General features: G+C 42.3%; 1 long non-coding RNA gene across 1 annotated transcript; it reads left to right on the top strand.

The window, feature by feature from the left end:
• Positions 1-4,755: 4,755 nt before the first annotated feature.
• On the top strand, positions 4,756-10,912 carry LOC127003967 (uncharacterized). The gene is made up of 4 exons (XR_007757485.1): positions 4,756-5,154; positions 6,439-6,618; positions 7,694-7,752; positions 8,777-10,912. It is a non-coding gene; the product is annotated as an uncharacterized LOC127003967 (long non-coding RNA).
• The last annotated feature ends 4,430 nt before the right edge of the window (positions 10,913-15,342 follow it).

Below are 15,342 nucleotides of genomic sequence, written 5' to 3' on the forward strand. Positions count from 1 at the left end.
GAAAGGGGACCGCCAGGACTGCAACAACTACCGTGGTATTACACTGCTCAGTGTGCCAGGCAAGGTGCTTACCCACCTATTGCTGATGCGAATTCGTAGCCAGCTGCTGAAGCTGCAGAGACCTGCAGTCTGGGTTCACGCCTGGCAAGTCAACAACTGATCGTATCCTAGCGCTTCGCGTACTGGTGGAGCGCCGACGTGAGTTTCGACAGGGGATGCTTGCAGCCTATGTCGATCTCAAGAAGGCGTTTGATTCAGTGCATCGTGAGGCACTCTAGGATCTTCTACGACTCCTTGGGATTCCTGCGAGGACTATTGGTCTGCTGATTGGCCTTTATTCTGGGACAGAGAGTGCTGTGAAGTGTGGGGGGTGCTTGTCCAGCTTCTTTCCCGTGAATGCGGTCCCGAGTGAGGCAGGGCTGTGTCCTTGCCCCATCGCTTTTCAACGCTTGTATGGACTGGGTACTGGGCAGAGTTGTGGACCAGAAACATTGCGGAGCATCCATTGGCAATACCGGGGTCACTGACCTTGTTTTTGCTGATGATACAGTAATCCTGTCGGAGTCGCTAGAGGTTTTGGTGATGGTTCTCGAGGCACTGCACGAGGAGGCGAAGCCCTTGGGACTCCAGGTCTCCTGGGCCAAGACCAAGGTACAGGTGTTTGGAGGCTTGCTGGATGACACAGTACAGTCTGTTCATGCGTGTGGCGAGGTCGTTGAGATCTCAGAAAGTTTCACGTATCTTGGTAGCGTAGTTCACAACGACGGTGAGTGTGGCCAGGAAGTCTTACGGCGGATTGGTGTGGCCCACGGTGTAATGGACTCGCTCAACACGAGTATATGACGTTGTCGATACCTGTGCAGAAGGACAAAGATTCGGATCTTCAAGTCCCTTGTGCTCCCTGTCTTACTCTATAGTTGTGAGACATGGACACTAAATGGGGACTTGGAGAGGCGGGTTGATGCCTTTGGTAATAAGTGTCTACGCAGAATCATGGGATATCACTGGAATGACTTTGTGTCAAACCGGCGACTACTCCATGAGACTGATTCGACATAGTCCGTCAACGACAACTCCGGCTATACGGGCACGTGGCACGTTTTCCGGAAGCTGATCCTGCTCATCAGGCTGTCTCTGTAAGAGACAATCCTGAGTGGAGGAGACCAAGGGGACGCCCACGAAGTTCGTTGCTGGAGCAAGTCGATAGATCCTGCCGGGAGGTACTCGGGTTGGGAAGGGGGCCTGCATGGAGACTCGCCCGGAAGGACCCGCGGGCTTGGCGTCGTAGGGTGGGCGAGGCGACGCCCTTCCCGGCGTATGCCCCCATTGATTGATTGATTGATACCTGCCTGGTTAAGCTATATAATGGTATAGCTAGCGATGAGTATAAGAGCCTCTGTCCTCTGATTTAAAAAGAGATAGTGTTGTGTTAGGAATTAACCCTGCTCAGGTATCATGGTATACTATTTTGACGCGGCACCTGCGCAAAACACGTTTTTACAGGATTTCCCGCGCCAGGCAGTGTCTGGCAAGGCAAGTATATAGAGAGGTATCGTCACTCTCATAGAACGTGAAGAACCAAATTTTGAAATGAGCTTTTTTATTGGGACCTCTTGGATGTCTTTTATGTTATAAACTACTACAATAAAATAAAATGTGTGGATTTTTTTGTTATATACCTACCCTATGAAGCAATTGTCGGTGAATAAAAAATATTAATAGAAATGTTCACGGCATCTCATCCTGGACGATGATTGGCTGGCGTCTCGATAAGCTCCACTCCTTCCTAGAGCCTAAGTAAGCCCCGCCCTATCCCCGTTGTCTGCCCAAACCGATGACTTCACACACCTCCTCACTCCTACCCTGTTTCCTAACCCCCAACATTCATTTTTACGAAAAACGGAGACCATCATCATCTTCCTGAGAAAATTCTGCATCACATTAGCATAAAGTTGTAACAATAATGTAAAATTACACATACGAAAAATATGCATTGGGTCAAAATCGCCTCCGAACATAAGCCGCCCCGTAACGGCGTTCATTCGCCTCGGCATTTGTTTACTCAAGTCAGACTCGCCGCTCACCTCACGCCTTGGCCTTGGGTCTGTGCGTGAGCGGCGAGTCTGACTTGAGTAAACAAATGCCGAGGCGAATGAACGCCGTCACGGCTCGGCTTATGTTCGGAGGCGATTTTGACCCTATGTATATTTTTACCTCGGGACGTACCCTACACCATCAGAAGCAGAAAAGCATGCAGATTTAGGATCTGTGCTTATAAAAGTGATGCGACGAAAACCAGCTGAGTACTAAGGAGTTGAAGGGAAATAAGTGCAAGAAAATGTGTACTCCATAGTTCACTTAACTCTGATTTTCGTATGTGTAATTTTACATTATTGTTACAATTTTAAGCTAGTGTGATGCAGAATTTTCTCAGGAAGATGATGGTGGTCTCAGTTTTCGTAAAAACGAATGTTGGGGTCAGGGTGGGAATGAGGTGTGTGAAGTCGTCGGTTTGGGCAGACAACGAGGATATGGGGCGTGGCCAAGCGTGGTTAGGCTATAGGAGTTGCCAACGAGTGATTTCCTCCCGCCCGTATGACCATACCTTCTCCATACTTGCCTTGGTGTCTGGCGCCTTCACTTCCCCCTCCCTAGTCAGTAGGGATGGGCAAGTACCGTTAATTTGAGTACCGGTAGTACTGGTACCGAAAACTCAGGTACCGTTAGTACCGGTACTGGTACCGGTACCCAAAGTATTTTTTTTTATCTATGACTTCTGATGAAATTCCCAAATAAATTTCCTGTAAAGAAAACCCTCTCTCTCTCTCTCTCTCTCTCTCTGAATGAGGTGAATATTTATTTTTTCGATAAAAAAATAGCATGTATAGTTATTATGGATGTACTCGATCATAGTCTAATAACAATAACAATATTTATTAGCAACCTAAAAAAGAAAAAGAATCGGACATGAAGAATTATCCAGTAACTCCAATAAATAAATCAAATAATAAAATAATGGAAACGGAAAGCAGGACAAAATGGTGGGAACTCGGGGAGACGGTCAGCGAGGCAGTGACTCAGCGTCAACACACACAGGGCCCATACCGCGTGATCCCACATGGAGGCGGGCGAGCGCCGAGCGTCACTAAGATCCAAACGGTACCGGTACTAGCGGCTTTAGGGTAGGCGGTGGCCGAAATGGTAGCGTACTGGGCCCAAATTCACCGCGTGATGGACGACGCGGGTTCGAATCCCCACGCTACCACTCGGATTTCTCAGTCACCGCCGAGTGGCTTAAAACTACCCACATGCTGTCCTGAAGACCACCCATCAACCCGGACTCTAGAGGAAGCCGTCCAAGCGAATCAAGAACGAGTTCCGGGGGGCAGCATGAGCCAATGCAAGATGGCGCCACTATAAACACTCGCCTGCGCCAGAACGGGCTGGGCCGAGCATCAGGCCCCACCTGGAAGAAGCCTTGGGCCGACCATCAGGCCCCACCGGGAAGATGCCTACCGGCGCAATAGGGAACAACGTAAAAAAGAAAAAAAAATGCACAGTGCCGAGTGATCATGACGCTTCCCGGCACCCGAGTGATCATGAGGCTTCGCGGTACCAGGCACCGGAACCGGGTACCGCGAGGAATCGATTCCTCGCGGCACCAGGTTCCGGTACCTGGTACCGCGAAGCCTCATGATCACTCGGGTGCCGGGAAGCGTCATGATCACTCGGCACTGCTCATTGCCGCTAGTACCGGTACCGTTCGGATCTTAGTGACGCTCGGCGCTCGCCCGCCTCCATGTGGTATCACGCGGTATGGGCCCTGTGTGTGTAGACGCTGAGTCACTGCCTCGCTGACCGTCTCCCCAAGTTCCCACCATTTTGTCCTGCTTTCCGTTTCCATCACAGCTCCCGTTTCCATTATTTTATTATTTTATTTATTTATTGGAGTTACTGGATAATTCTTCATGTCCGATTCTTTTTCTTTTTTAGGTTGCTAATAAATATTGTTATTAGACTATGATCGAGTACCCATATCACAGAGATATCCACTCACTGTGTGGTGATCTCTCTCTCTCTCTCTCTCTCTCTCTCTCTCTCTCTCTCTCTCTCTCTCTCTCTCTCTCTCTCTCTCTCTCTCTCTCTCTCTCTCTCTCTCTGAATGAAGTGAATATTTATTTTTTCGATAAAAAAATAGCATGTATAGTTATTATGGATGTACTCGATCATAGTCTAATAACAATAACAATATTTATTAGCAACCTAAAAAAAAATCGGACATGAAGTATTATCAATAAATCCAATAAATAAATCCGAGCAATCTGGTACCGGTACCGTACCGTTCAGCTCAAGGAGACTATAGAACAGGAGAGGGGGCCTCTATGGGAAACCGTGGGCGGGTGTTGGTGTATGTCGGTTGCAACAGATGGCGCAGGAGTAGCTTTGTTTACATTCAGGCGCCTCCCCCCCTCCAGACCCACCCCCAACCCCCAGAACCAATCAGCAGTGTTGCTACATGGGATCAAGCAGCAAATGTTGCTACTTTTTTTCTTCAGTCTGGTTATTTCCCATTTTAAATAAAAAAATAAAGGTAGATAAATATAAAAATGAACAGTAGGAACTATATATACTGTATATATTTACTAGGTAGATATAGCCTGACAGCATGTCATGAGTAATGCTATTATTGTTATATTATTATACCGCAATTATATTACTTTCTCTGCATGTGTGGTTAGATGTGTTTTATGTGTTTAACCTTTCTTTATACATACTGGAATGAACCAAGGAATTGTAGCCCTACTGCCGTTCTTTAAAACTATGTGATCATGTTTTTTCTTCCAAACTCATTGTTTTAGCACGCACGCTGACTTCCATCAGTAATGATGATATATATACATTGAGTCATTGGTTTGTAGGGGGAAAGAGTGGGTGAATATAATTATCTCGGTCTAACTTATACTGTTTATTATACCGCTATTCGCAGCAATATCTTTCTCTGCTCCGATGGCAACGCTGCCTCGTTCAAAAATCATAACACCGCCGCGGCCGCCACGTTTACCAGCCGGAGCCTCAAATCATGTCCCTTTGTGGTGATAAAGAGGACACAGCCTGGTGTGAAGCTACATTTATTACGGAAGGATGCCACCCGGGGTAAGTGATATATATAAATAATGATAATGTGGAAATTCTAATCATTTTCACGCTGACAGTTGTTCTGAACTTGCTAACTGCATGCCTCCCCTCCTCCCGCGGCAAGAGGCCGAATGGCCTACACACGGCAGCTCCAGATTCCACCCCATTACCACCTGTTAGCCTCGTCCATGTAGCTATCCAGTCTACTCTTAAAACAAGCTATCGTCCCTGCACTCACTATGTGATTGCGGAATATATTCCATTCCCCCACCACCCTATTATTAAACCAATGCCTGCCCATTTCCCTCCTAAATCTATACTTTTCTAATTTAAGTCAATTACTGCATGTTCTATCTTGCCAAACATCTTATGCAAAAGTTAACCAGCCTATCTCCACTCTTTCATCCCTTACACTGATAAACTGGAACAGCCTTCCATTGTCCGCATTTCCTCGTGCCTATAATTTGACCTTCAAGAAGAGTGTATCAAGACTCTACTTTTGTCTGTTTGGGAGTGGCGAGTAGTGGGGCTTTTTTTTTCTAGTACGCTTTGTTGCTCTTGAGCTGTCTCCTTTGTTTAAAGAAAATAATAGTTAAATAAATGGAAGTTGGCCGCCAATGCTTCCAACACATTTTGGTGCCATATCTACAAGTGGCTGGTGACTGTAAGTATCTCAGCAACCTGCATGCATCTATGCCATTCCTATCACGGTGCATGGAGCAAGCTTCACATAACACTCAGACAGAGACAGTTTAATTATGGTTACATATCAGACTCAGTTTATTGCTCAGTCTATTAGGTGCAGTGCTGTTGATATTGTTAGTGGTAGTATTAGTACAATTAATGTATTTATTTTAATTAATTTATCAATATTTATTTAGTATATTCTTAGTGTTTGAAAATTCCAACACTAGTATTAAGATAAACAAAAATATCAGAAATATATGTATACTCATTAATTATTATTGCTTTTCTTATTATTACTTCCTTCAATGTCCTGGCACTTTGACATCTAGTGTTTTTCTGTCTAGCAGCCAAAATTGTGGTCTTTCTGAATGTGTATGTCCTAAGTCTTCATTGGTGTATCTAGCTATATAACAAAAATCTGCATCTCTCTCCCTTCTCACCCAGTTGTCTCCGTACATCCTTTCAGTATCCAAAGCATTTCAATTTACATCTTGTAATCACTCAACTAATGCAGTGCAATCCTCATCTCTGTATTTTACCGTGTGGACATACTCTTTCCTTCCATGTTCCACTGTCGTATGTTATTCCACATCTAACGCAACCACATCCCAACAGATCCGAACACGTCCGATATCATCCAAGAGAATGTGGCAGCTGAAGGGGAGAGTCCAAGAAAGAGGCAAAGGGTGAAGACATTTAGCCACCCCCTGAAGTACATGGCAGCATTCAACCCTCTTGGTGAGCTGCAGGAATGTGCTTCCCATTGCAGTGCACCAGCTCCATGTACTGATTTTGGTATGAATACTTCATCTAGTGTTTGTTGATTGTTGTGTTATTAATCTAATTATGACTTCACAAAATAGACTGTGCAAGTCACTTAACACATGCCCTGCTCAACATCACTTTTAAGTTGTAGAATTCCTTCATATGGATGCTGATTTATGTATCCTGAAATGATTGGATATTGATTGTCTTAATATTTTTTTTTTTTTTTTGTCCATGATCACTGAACCATGTTACGGTATGTCTTTGGGTGTAGATCCAGGAAATGAGTTTTTGGGAGGACGTCAGACTTTTTGCGGGTGGAAGGAGCATTAGCATTACCGATTAGCCATTCTAGGCAGTCCTGGTCTTGAAAAACTGGTGAAGTGACCTAAATCAATGGGTATAACGGCCTGGACTTTGTGCCAAAGCATTGTTTTAGCCGCAGCGCGCTTTTGAGCTAGTTTTCCTGTATCACTCAGGAACATTGGGGGGACCTGGGCCCCCCTTTGGATCCACCAATGTAGCTATGTCTTATAATATATCTATCCTTTACAGTCTGATGGTGCATCCTTCTAGGTTGTCAAGTTTTAGTAGCTACTCATGAGAAGTATTCCTTATAATGATCATTGATTTCCAGATGGTTTGCACTAAAAAAAGTGTCGTGTAACCTGCCGCAAATAATAATCAGCTGTAGTCAACCCTTGCTTTAAAGAACCAATATGGAGGAAGGGGGTGATGTTATATCCAAAAATCTTTTACATCTGAAGTATCCAACCTTTTTGTGTATAATAAACTTTGTTACATGAACTTAAAAGTTCACAATTTCCATACATGATTCTTTTTTCCTTGTATTTGATGATTAATCCTGACATGTATTTCCATTATCAGCAGGTAATATATAGTAACAAGACAATAATACACATTATAACAATGTATATATTATAGCCCAATGAGTGCACGAGATCATTTACCTCATCAGTGACGCCAAGTCCAGGAGTCCTTCCCTAAATTCTTTGCCCAAATTTGTGACACCAAGTATAATAACTAGTTTTAGTGACCATTTGCATCCATTTTTCACTTTGATTAAAAAATTGCCTCTCAACAGGTGTGAACTTGATGGGATTGGAGGAAACTCGACTCGGCCATCAAGCTCACCACAATATAGTAAGGAACCTCTTGTTCTCAGTGATAATTTATCCTCTTTAGTTACTATTCCGTGTTGCTTTAATCACAACTAATGTGTTGGAAACATTACAGCTTAATAACATACCTCACATCTCTGCATACAAATTGAGTTCAATATTCAACTGTTACACCAGTAGGCTTCATATCTCAAAAAAAAAGTATGTAAAAAGGTTGAAATTTTGAATGATATATTTAAACTCTTTATTATGTTTCTATGGGTGTAGTACCGTTACGATTAGTTGAGTGATCAGCATATGGGTCGTATGTTTTTGATAGCATAGGTTCAAATTTTGCCATAGGCTGGCATTTGATAGTAACAGTAGTGTCCACAGATATCTACCTGTTTCTTGTTTATCCTGTTCCACTTTAAACCATCACTGGCCAATCTTTGAAGAGGTAGCATAACCTTGAAGTGCCACTAACAAACCTTTGTCCATTCTTCTGATGTGATCTTTTTTTTTTTTTTTTTTTTTATCACCTGCCTATGGCGCCGGTAGGTTTTCTACAGGCGCCTGGCGGTCGGCCCAGGCCCGTCATGATGCAGGCTTTTTTATTTTTTTTATTTTTTTTGTGGTGCCATTTAGTATTGGCTCATGCTGCCGCCCAGAACTCATTCTTGATTCACTTGGATGGTTTAGCAGGGCTTAGGTATGACTAACATTGCAGAAACAGGGAATTTTTATATTTTTGTGTGGCAACACATTGACAAATGTTTTAGTATGGACTGAACATCAAAGAAATATATGGTAAATGGGTGCTTGTAGATCTAGACATTATATCTGTCAAGAGTCTCCAGTTGTATCCTCTCCCCCATCTCTCCTGAAAATATTACTCTTGTCAGGCAATCTAAGTGAAGCCTTCCATCGATGCTGGCGTGCAGACATAATGTCAATGCTTAGATTCACTGTCCTTATAGCACTGAAAATAATGCAATTACATGCACATATTTTATTATTTAGAATTGTGATTAATTGTGATTAAATATTTTTTCATGTATTTTCAGACATGAAAAGTGAAAATTGCTGCACACAACAGTCTGTCGTCTGCACCGGGAGGCAAGGCAGCTCAAAGCCCAGGCTGTTACAAATCCTGGGCAGTTTTTGCCCAGAGCCAGCAATTTTTTAGATCCAATAGGGATGGATTTTTTCTGAGGTCAGGTTCAACATGCTGCAAGATGCCAAGATCTAAGCCTAGTAGGAGATATGGGTTACAAGAGAGGAGGTTTGCTCTGGCCTTATACTATCAAAGTCCAAATTCTAATAGATTTCTGAGCACAGTATTTCACTTGCCTTCAGTTTCAACACTTCACTCATGACTCAGGGGTATTTCAGTACATGTTGGCTGGAGCAAACAGACTCTGACAGCCCTGCAGCAAAGAGCACAGGCTTTGTCAAAAGAAGAGAAACTTCGTGGGATTTGCCATTATTTAGTATTACTCTTATTACGCCAAGAATTTTTTTCCATATACTTTGCCAAATATTGCAAGTAATGCACCATTGTTGGGCTTGCTTGTTATAAATCAGATCTTGTTCAATTAACAAGCTTTGGGTGTCTGCCACTTTCCAGTTGTAATGCAAGGAATCATTTATCTTCCCTGCTAGATATCACACGTAATGCACCATTGTTGGTTTTGCTTGTTATAAATCAGATCTTGTTCAGTTAAAAAGCTTTAGGTGTCTGCCACTTTCCAATTGTAATGCAAGGAATCCCCTGCCAGATATCGCATGTAATGCACCATTGTTGGTTTTGCCTGTTATAAATCAGATCTTGTTCAGCTCACAAGCTTTGAATATCTGCCATTGTTTATTTCAGGTGTAATGCTTGGAAGCATTTGTTCTCTTCCCTACCCAACAGTATGCAATGCTTTATTGTGGATTTTGCCTGTTATATTTAATCTTGTTCAGGTAGCAAGCTTTTGGTGTCTGCCTTACCGAATAATGTCCTGCAGTGACACTTGGCTTGGTTTCATAATGTGAAATACAGCATGTAATTTCATCACACTAAGTGTCTATCATCACGTGTCTGGCATCATTAATGTGGCTTCCAGGAGTAATCTTGTTTGTATTACAGCTTGCAAATTTTTTTCTGCTTTATATGATATACATAATCACATAGGTATGATTTACAAAATGTAATGGCAGTTGATATTCTTGCCTAATGCCTCATAAACCTTGTGAAAAATAATGCTTTTTTGAAAGGGGGGGGGGGGGGGGGACAGAGAGTGGTTTGTTTGGTTGGCCAGTTCAAGGAGTTTCATATCAAATGATTTTATTACATCCAACTTTAATGTGTGCTAAAAACATATATTTTATTACATCCAACTTTAATGTGTGCTTCCTGCAATAAATGCTACATGTTTACTGATGTAGCCTATGAAATACATATCACTCTCTGCCCTGTAATTTGGTGTGTCACATACTGCAGCATAACTTTCCTGCTATTTTCTTACACTATGAGTTGCCTTATTTTGTCTCATTTGCTTTTATCATATGTGCCTCCGCTGCATAGTTGTGCCTGCTGAGCTTAATATCTTCATGACCCTAACACCAAGGTCAGAGCTTGTGAGATCATACCGTGTCCTACATTCCATTTTCACCTCCAGGCTCGCCTGTCTCCCAGGACCACCCAAGTTATTGCATTCCATTTAAGACAACTCATGTGTTACCTTCTTAATGTCCTCCATCATGTATTTCAGCATGTTTTATGATGCTTTGCTCTTATATTGATGTGCCTTGCAACATTTTTATACAGTTTTCATTGTATATAACGCACCATTGTTGGTTTTGCCTGTTATAAATTGGGTCATGTTCAGTTAACAAGCTTTGAGTGTCTCCCATTGTTTATTTCAGTTGTAATGCTTAGAAGCTTTTGTTCTCTGCCCTGTCAAGCAGTATGCAATGCTTGCCATTATCTGGCACTTGTACAGTTAGTATGATATTTTTACTCAGCTAAGAGCATTTTGCAAAAGGTAAAGGCTGGGGGCATACGCTGTAGCAGCACGTGGCCTCAGTGCTCATCTCTGTAACATTAGCCCATGAGCCTGTGATGTTAGGGAACCCATTACCCTGGGACACAGGACCAGTGTGACATCCGGGTTACCACAGTTGCAAAGGGATTATAGTAATTTAGCATGCATAGAATGTTGCTGCTGTATTTAAAGCACTGGATATGTTTGCTACACACACACACACACACACACACATATATATATATATATATATATATATATATATATATATATATATATATATATATATATATATATATATATATATATATATATATATATATATATATATATATATATATATATATATATATATATATATATATATATATATATATATATATATATATATATATATATATATATATATATATATATATATATATATATATATATTAGCAAATGCTTTCAACATCATATTTTTCCTAAAAAAACAAATTGATATAGTGTAGATAATACCTAATAAAACATAAGAACAAATATATTTTTCTTTACCCCATTAGTAAATCATTTTACAATGAAAAAAAATAAGTGAAGTACCGGTACTGGTACCGGTACCTGCCCACCCGGGCCACCCCTACCAGTCAGTCTGCGAGCAGCTCTTGTGGTGTGCAGATGTGTTGTCCTCTAGCTCCATTACTTCACCTCCAACCAGCCACCGTCCTGCAGAATAAGGTACCATGCTACCACAGATGTCCACAGATGTTCAGAACATTCCTTTCGACATTCAGGGCCGAATTTAGGGCATGGCCCATTGGGCCGCGGCCCAGGGCCCCGCGCATTTAGGGGCCCCGCGCCAACTCCATTACATTAATATAAGCACTTTTCCGTTTAATTCAAGGATACCACTGCCATCCTTTCGTGTCATATCAATATAATCCCTGACTTGAGTCACGTAAAACATTTGAGCTTATTAGCAAGTACGACTTTTTCTCGCGGCACATTTATTACCAAAATGGTATGTCTACCATAGTGGCAGAAGTTAAAAAATGCCAAATATTACTCCATATCTGTGGATTCCACTCCAGACGTGTCTCATATGGACCAGCAATGCCTAACCATTTGGTACATGTTGCCAGAGGGGCCAGTAGAGCGTTTTTTGACGTTTGTACCCATACTGAATTATACTAGAAAGGAAATTGCAAAAGTAGTACTGATTTTTTTGCAGAAACACTATTCCCACCTGTGACTGTCGCGGTCAATCGTATGATAACGCGAGCAACATGTCTGCAAAATACAATGACACCCAGGCGCACATAAAATGTCATTGTGAATTTGCAGAGTTTGTCCCTTGCATGACTCATTCACTGAATCTTGTTGGGATGTGTGCTGCTGAATGTTGCAGTGACCATGTTTGGCACGGTTCAACGTCTGTATGTTTATCTGGTCAAGTCAACATATCGTTGGCGCAAACATCGAGATGCGCTGCAATGCTTACCAGTTATCAAGTGCTTGCCAGACACACGATGGTCGGCCTGAGCAGATGTTGTAGAAGCCATAGCCAATGGCTACGAGCAAAACATAGTGGTACTAGAAAATCTAGCAGTGGACGAACATCTAAATGCAGATGTTAGATATGATCGAGGCATCTGGTCTTGTGCAGGAAATGCAGAAACTTGAAACAGTAATTCTCTTAGTAACATGGCAGAACATCCTTAAGAGATTTAATGCGACAAGTCAGCATATGCAGAAGCCAGGCCTTGATTAGAACGTAGCATCAAATCTACTCAAATCACTGATTGAGTTTGTTCAAGATCAACGGGACCGGCTCGATGACTACGAACAGATTGCTGTCCAAAAATGTGGTCATAATAAATATAAAGACGATCGAGGACGTGTGCGAAGGCGGAAGTGACATCATAATGAAGCAGATAGCGCAGAGGACACAAAGCTGTCACCCAAGGAGAGATTCAGGACCACATCATACATACCCATCACTGATCTGCTAATACTATCACTCAGAGATCGCTTAAAATCCTATGAAACACTTCAGCAGCGGTTCGCATTCCTGTCTAACATCATGACTATGCAGACAGACAAGCTCAGGGACTCTGCAGCCAATCTGGTCAGGAGCTATCCAAACTTCATGGAACCTTGTCTGGTCTCAGAAATTGTGCATTTCCAGACATTCCTCAAGACAGCTCTAGAAGAAGGAAGCCAGGAAAAATCGACTCAAGTCACAATGTATTCAACCATACACAACTGTGATGTGATTGCAGCGTTCGCCAACGTGGAGATAGCTCAATGTATCTATTCGTCAATGTTCGTGACGAACTTCACTGGAAAGAGATCGTTTTCTAAGCTAAAAAGAATCAAGAACACTTCGCAGTACCATGGGAGAAAGTCGTTTGGCGTCTCTGACCCTTTTTAGTGCTGAACATAAACTATTTCCTATTGTCCTATTGTCCTTAAAAACTGTGCTTTAATGCTGACACCCCTGCCTGGTCAAACTCTTTCGCTTCTGCCTGTCAACATCTATCTTTCCTTCCTGCTGGAAGTATGCCTTCATACAGCCTGTGCCTAAAAAGGGTGACCGTTCCAATCCCTCAAACTACCTTCCTATAGCTTTGCTTTCTTGTCTATCTAAAGCTTTTGAATCAATCCTTAACCGGAAGATTCAAAAGCACCTTTCGACTTCTGACCTTCTATCTGATCGCCAGTATGGGTTCCGCATGGGGCGTTCTACTGGTGATCTCCTTGCCTTCCTAACTGATTCTTGGTCATCCTCTCTTAGCCGTTTCGGTGAAACCTTTGCTATTGCGCTGGACATATCAAAAGCCTTTGATAGGGTCTGGCACAAATCTTTGCTTTACAAACTACCCTCCTACGGTTCCTATCCTTCTCTCTGTACCTTTATCTCCAGTTTCCTCTCTGACCGTTCTATTTCTGCTGTGGTAGACGGTCACTGTTCTTACCCTAAACCTATTAATAGTGGTGTTCCGCAGGGTTTTGTCCTATCTCCCATCATTGATGATCTTCTTTCCAAAACGAATTGTCCTATCCATTCTTACGCCGATGACTCTACTCTACATTACTCAACTTCTTTTAATACAAGACCCACCCAACAGGAACTAAATGATTCCAGGCTGGAAGCGGCATAAAGCTTAGCCTCAGACCTTACTATCATTTCCGATTTGGGCAAGAAGAACTTGGTGTCCTTCAACGCCTCAAAAACACAGTTTCTCCACTATCCACTCGACACAATCTTCCAAACAACTATCCCCTATTCTTCGACAACACTCAGCTATCACCTTCTTCAATACTAAACATCCTTGGTCTATCCTTAACTCAAAATCTCAACTGGAAACTTCATATCTCTTCTCTTACTAAATCAGCTTCCTCGAGGCTGGGCGTTCTGTTCCGTCTCCGCCAGTTCTCCCCCGCACAGTTGCTATCCATTTACAGGGGCCTTGTCCGCCCTCGTATGGAGTATGCATTTCACGTGTGGGGGGCTCCACTCACACAGCTGTCTTGGACAGATTGGAGTCTAAGGCTCTTCGTCTCATCAGCTCTCCTCCTCTTACTGATAGTCTTCTACCTCTTAAATTTCGCCGCCATGTTGCCCCTCTTTCTATCTTCTATCGATATTTTCATGCTGACTGCTCTTCTGAACTTGCTAACTGCATGCCTCCCCCCCTCCCGCGGCCTCTCCACACACGACTTTCTACTCAAGCTCATCCCTTTACTGTCCAAATCCCTTACGCAAGATTTAACCAGCATCTTCACTCTTTCATCCCTCACGCTGGTAAAGTCTGGAACAATCTTCCTTCATCTGTATTTCCTCCTGCCTACGACTTGAACTCTTTCAAGGGGAGAGTATCAGGACACCTCTCCTCCCGAAATTGACCCCTCTTTCGGCCACTCCTCTAACTCTTTTTAGGAGCAGTGAGTAGCGGGCTTTTTTTTTTTACATTTGTTACTTTTTTATGCCCTTGAACTGACTCCTCTGCTGTAAAAAAAAAAAATACTCAGGAGTGTTTGTATTCGTGAAGTGATCGAGGACTTTGCAAGAATCAAAGCCAGGAGGAAGCTATAAGCCTTTGAAAGTGTTAAGTGTCTATTGCAGTCAGTTAGGTTAGGTTAGTTTAGAATTTACTCAAAGTTGAGGATATAAATCATAACACAATTAGTTTTTTGTTGATTTTCTCAGTGTCCCTCTTTCTCATTGTGATGTAGTACTTTGGGTAAATAACTTATCTTTAATAAAGGACTGTATTATTACATGCATTAAAAAACTTTGTTTCCTGCCTTTCGCTTGGAGCGACGGGTAGGCTACGTATGTAGCTACGCTCAGCGCAACAGCCACAGATACAACACTAATTCCTCAATACAATGATTCATACTTGTATGAAGCTACTGTAGAATATATTTTTTATGTGATTATATTTGGTATGCATATGTGAATGAGCTATGTAGGAAATAATGACGGAAAGTGTGCATTACTTTATAGATAGCCTACTATCATCGCCTTCAGTGCTCGTTTTGCAGGGCCCATTCTCCCTTGAAAACTTGCAGTATTATGATTGTACTTTGTTTCTTAAGTGATGGCATTGATTGTTTAA

The sequence above is a fragment of the Eriocheir sinensis genome, chromosome 27 (assembly GCF_024679095.1).
Source record: "Eriocheir sinensis breed Jianghai 21 chromosome 27, ASM2467909v1, whole genome shotgun sequence".
Lineage (NCBI taxonomy): Eukaryota > Metazoa > Arthropoda > Malacostraca > Decapoda > Varunidae > Eriocheir > Eriocheir sinensis.